We start from the raw sequence: 5824 nt of genomic DNA, 5'->3' as shown, positions 1-5824 counted from the left end.
TGCCTGGTGTCTCTGTTTTTTGGGGGGGGGTGGATAGGGGTGAGGGTGCGGATTCAGGGTGCTGGGGCTGCCCGAGCCCCGACGGCACTCGGGGGCCTGAGGTGGCTTCTCTCTCTGTCTCTGTGGGGCCCGCCCCTCCTGCACTGCTCTCCAGCTTCTGGAAGGACAACGCCTCTCGTGCCCATCAGCCTGGGCAGGCCCTTGGGGGCTCTGGGATTTGGTGTCCCGACTGCCACTCACCACTGGGGGCCCTCGGGCACTTTGTCACGCAGCCACTATGTGCCTCGCCCTTCTCATCTGTTAAATGGGCGTTGTGCTGTTCTCACAGGGCTGGGCTGCAGACACAGTCACTGCCGTGGGGTTTGCCAAGTTTTTTTTGTTGTTGTTTTTTTAATATTTATTTATTTATTTGGTTGCACCAGGTCTTAGTTGCAGCAGGCAGGCTCCTTAGTTTCGGTTCGCCGGCTCCTTAGCTGCAGCACGTGGGCGCCTTAGTTGTGGCAGGCAGGCTCCTTAGTTGCGGTTCCAGGGCTCCTTTAGCTGCGGCTCGCCAGCTTCTTAGTTGGGGCACGCGGCCTCCTTAGTTGTGGCAGGCAAACTCTTAGTTGCGGCACGCGTGTGGGATCTAGTTCCCTGACCAGGGATCGAACCCGAGCGCCCTGCATTGGGAGCGCAGAGTCTTATCCACTTCGCCACCAGAGAAGTCCCCCAAGCTGTTATTAAACCGAGGGAGGTGCCCGACCCGCGTGGGGCTGCAGCCGGGAAAGGTGCCACCCTCCCTCCGCTCCTCCCTTTCACCATCTGACCTGGAGAATCAACTTACAGGGGGTGTGGTCTCCGTTCAGCCTCGGGGCCCTGGTAGGTGGACTCTGGTGTCCCCATTTTATAGCAGAGATGTGCTCCAGAGGCCACATGGCCACCTTCTCCAAAGTCACCGAGTGGCAGAGTCAGAACATTACGGATTCGAAACCCTTTCCACACAGGCACCTCAAAGCTTCATTACTTGGGGAAGTGAGGAGGGGGTGTGTCAGCCCTGGATGGGACCCGGTGACCCCTCCAGCCCCTGGTCCAGCTCCTCCCTCACCCCTCCCCCTCTGACGTGGGCGCGTCTCTAAGGAGAGAACGTCTCTGCCCCTGAAGCCCCTTCTATGCCCTCCTTTTCACCGGGGGGCCCCAGTGCAGCTGAGTTCCAGGAAACCCTGCCCATCCCCCGGGGAGAAATTTGGGCATATACTCATCCTCCTCCTGGGAAGCAATTAGAAGCATAATTAAAATGTCGCCCAGGTCCCTCTGTCCCTAGATTGGCTCATTAGAGGTAATGAGGGATGTGGCTAAGACAGAGTTATGAGTAGGTGGGGTGGTGGCCCCGGGGGAGGGAGGGGGGATGGGCACACACCCAAGCCCAGCGGGAGTGATGGGGTCCCCCAGCTCTGGGGGGAATGGAGAGAGAAATGCACTGTTCAGCAAGGCTCAGGGGGATGGTACCTGAGTGGGAGCTGTGCCTCCCAGACATATTGTACCCCCCGCCCCCCATTCCACCCACGTCCACTCACCCAGATTCTTGAGGGTCTGGGAACAGCCAGCCTCCCCAAGGCTGCAGACCTGCTTTTTGACTTGATGGGAAAGCACTAGCTGTTTAGGGAGACCCAGGGGCCGGCTGGACCCACACTTTGGGAGTGTGCTTTCTGACTGGGGGCTCAATGGGCGCACCAGACAAGCGTGGGATAACTGGGCAGGACGAGCCTAGCCACCAGCTCTAACCTTGGTTTGCTGTGTGGACTTGGGCCAGTTATTTTCCCTCTCTGGGCGGCTTCAGTTTCTCCATCGTTACAGTCAGGCACCAGCTCAGTCGTTTTCAACTTTTTACCAGAAGTTCTGTTTGTCATGAGGTATACAAACAGACTGAATGAGAGCTTCCCTGGTTAGGGGGCGGATCCTTTCTCCCTCCCCTTTGTCTCTGGGTTTTGCCGGAGAAGCCTAGGGCCCCCGCAGGGCACATCTTACCCTAAAGATGTTCTGTAGGGCCCCTTCTACCTCTGACAACTCAAAGCAAGAGCTGGGAACTCTTTCTGGGCAATCATTTAGTAATTTTAATTCAGATCGCAGCTAATACTTACAAAAATGTGATGAGACCCCCAAAACCTTCTGCCTCAGGCAGGGCTGCAGTCATGGCCCAAAGATGCTCCGGGATGAGTCCCACCCTGGTCCAGCCATCACTGGGGTGTCTCCCTTCCACCTCCCCAACTCCTCAAGGGGTTCTGCTCTTATTTGTTGGGTGCATGCTGTTCTGCACTGTTCACGTGATAAGGGCTGTGTGTTCTAGGACTGCCACTGGCCCACCGGGCTAGCAAGTGGAGGAGGTGGATATGGACCCACGCGCGGGCTCCAAAGTCCTCCCTTGCAATCGCTGTCCCAGTCTGGTGATGTCCACTTTGGGGCCCGGAATGACCAGGCGGCGCCAGTGACCTGCTGGGCAGAGCAGTGCAGAGAGAGGCGGAGCTGACAGCCCCGCCGGTAGGGGTGTGCCCAAGAGAAAGGGGGGTGTGCTTCCTGCCAGGTGAGGTGCTGGCAGCTCCAGGACCCTTTCAGCAGCTACTGCCACTTTGCATCATCCAAAGGGCCCCGCAGGTAGTGCCAAGTGTGCTGGAAAGGTGGGTGTGCTTCCTGCCAGGTGAGGTGCTGGCAGCTCCAGGACCCTTTCAGCAGCTACTGCCACTTTGCATCATCCAAAGGGCCCCGCAGGTAGTGCCAACTGTGCTGAGCAGAGCAGCCCCTGCCATTCCCAGGGCCACTCAGCGCTGGCCTCCGTCTCTGTCCACAGCCTCAGGGCCGTGCTCCCGCTGGGGTCCAGGCTGGTCCCGTAGGGCTCCCCTTCGACTCCATTCTCACACCCCAGCCACCCCCTCCTCTTCACCAGGGTTGCACCATGTTCTCAGAAGAAAGTGCACACAAGGAATAGAAAAGGAATAGAGGGGTTCGGGACACCTGCGGGAAGGGGGTTCTTAGGATCTTCACATTTTAGGATCTGGTTCACCACCCGCCTCCACCCATTTTACAGATGGGAAGACAGAGGCTGGAGAAGGCGGCACTGGCTGAAGTCTGGTGAGTGGAGCAGAGCAGAGGCTGTGAGATGGACGGGGCTGGCTTGGCTCTGTGGTGTGACAGACGTGGGAAAGGCTGAGCCGGTAGACTGCGTGGGGCAGAGCTGGGAGTGTGGTCCTTGTCGGGGTGGCGGAGGGGGCAGGGTTGGCTATTTCAGGTGTGTGTCTGGCACCCCTACCCTTCCCTGGCTTACCTTGGCCTTCACACAGCAGCCTCCCAAATGCCCGGACTCCACACTTGGGCGGGGACCCTTCCTGGCGCAGCAATAACCTGCATGCAAAGTATCCCTGGACCCCGAAGACCCTGAGTTAAGATGCAGGAAAGCATGGATAAACAACAAGGTCCTACTCTATAGCACCGGGAACTATATCCAATCTCCTGGGATAAACCTTAATGGAAAAGAATATTAAAAAACGGACGTATCTATGTGTATAACTGAGTCACTTTGCTGTACAGCAGAGACTGGCACAACACTGTAAATCAACTCTACTTCAACAAAAAAAGACAGAATTAAAAAAAAAAAGATGCAGGAAAGCAAAGTTAGGAATAAAAGCAGGAGAGCTTGTCTCTCTACTTCCCCTTTGCAGGCTTCTCAAGGCCCTGTGGCTTCCTGCCAACTGCCAGATGGGAGACTGGAAAGAAAGCTTTGGGGGAGGAAAGGTATTTGCAGGCAGATGGAGGTTGGAGGCTTTGCCTCTGAAGCCTGTTGCTCTTACACACGGAGCTTCTGTTCTCCAAGACGGAGACTCCCAGGAGGGGACAGGAGGAGCCAGGGAGAGCTGCCTTCCCGCCGGGACTCCAACCCTGAAATGAACTTGCTCTGTTAAAAAAGGCCCGCCAAGGGCTTCCCTGGTGGTGCAGTGGTTGAGAATCTGCCTGCCAATGCAGGGGACACGGGTTCGAGCCCTAGTCCGGGAAGATTCCACATGCTGCGGAACAGCTAAGCCCGCGGACCACAACTGCTGGGCCCGCATGCCACAACTACTGAAGCCTGCGCGCCTGGAGCCCGAGCTCCACAACAAGAGAAGCCACCGCGATAAGAAGCCCGCACACCACAACGAAGAGTAGCTCTCACTCGCCACAACTAGAGAAAGCCTGCGCACAGCAACAAAGACCCAACACAGCCAAAAATAAGTAAAGTAAAATAATATCTATCTTTAAAAAAAACAAAAACAAAAAACATGCCTGCCAAGGCCACAGGGCTCTGCTGAATTTTCTTTTGTTTTGTTTTTACCCTGCTTTGTTCCAAAAAGGATTGGAAGCAGCTTACAAAAATACTTAACATACAATAGGATAAAAATAAATCAGAGAGAAAACAAGCCTGGAACAAACAGTACAATGAACCAAGAGGGTGGTACCCAGAAATGTGCTCAAAGGTGGACTGAAAATTGGGCTCTGAGCTTCCTATCAGTCAAAGTGAAGAGGGAAATCCACCCGTTACAAGACTCACAAAGTCTATGAGGTTGGAACAATCCCAGAAGAAGCTTTTTCTGACACTGAGGTCTGAGAGGGATCCCTGTGAGATCTCTGAAGGGGACAGGGGTGGGGTCCAGTCAGTGTCTTCAAAACAGTCTCATAACAGATAAGGTCATGCGAACCCCATCAAGCTGCATTTCCGCTCAGGGTAAATCAAAGACTTAATGCCAGGGTGCAGATGAATAAAACCAACTCTATGGAGGGTCAGACCCAAGCCGTTCAAGTCATTCATCCAAGAGATGCAATTTATTTATTTATTTATTTATGGCTGCGTTGGGTCTTCGTTGCTGCGCGCGGGCTTTCTCTAGTTGCAGCGAGCGGGGGCTACTCTTCGTTGCAGTGCACAGGCTTCTCATTGCAGTGGCTTCTCTTGTTGCGGAGCACGGGCTCTAGGCGCGCAGGCTTCAGTAGTTGTGGCGCATGGGCTCAGTAGTTGTGGCTCACAGGCTTTAGAGTGCAGGCTAGAGTTTAATTGTGGTGCACAGGCTTAGTTGCTCAATGGCATGTGGGATCTTCCCGGACCAGGGCTCGAACCCGTGTCCCCTGCATTGGCAGGCGGATTCTTAACCACTGCGCCACCAGGGAAGTCCAGAGATGCAGTTTCGATTCTACCAGACAGAGCAGGATTTCTCCACCTCAGCACTCTCGGCATCTGGGGCCTGGATCATTCTTTGTTATCCGGAAACGTCCCGTGCCCTGTGGGGTGCTGAGCAGCATTCCTGGCCTCTGCCCACGAGATGCTGGGAGCATCTCCCCAGTGGGCTGTGCCCTATGCTGATCCAAAGTGGCCCCAGACATTGCCAAACGCCCCCGCAGCAGTGAAAACCACTGCTCTTATAGGAGTGGCGAGACACCTTTTTTCTTTTTCTTTTTTTAAAACAAAGGCCAATCTAAGACAAAAATGTTTTCAGGTCACGTGTTTTTTATTCAAAGCACAGAAAGGCTTATGGAGTCCCATGGGGGAAAATAGATATACTTGCATCTTCAGTTACCTACTTTAATTGAGAAAACTGGCCCTTCTTCTTAGCCAGTAACATGTTACTATGTGGGTATTATTTGAGAAGCAGCCACACGGAGGTGGCTTTCTAATTTCTCATCCTGGGGTCAGATTGAGGAGTGTGCTGAGAAGGTGGTCCCACAGTGTGATGGTATTAGGAGGCGGGGCCTTGGGGAGGTGATTAAGTTTAGATGAGGTCATGAGGGTGGGGCCCCCATGATGAATTAGTGTCTTTATGAGAAGAGGAAG

Source organism: Balaenoptera borealis, assembly GCF_965194805.1.
Source record: "Balaenoptera borealis genome assembly, chromosome: 20".
NCBI lineage: Eukaryota > Metazoa > Chordata > Mammalia > Artiodactyla > Balaenopteridae > Balaenoptera > Balaenoptera borealis.
Note: the sequence above shows the minus strand (reverse complement) of the source record.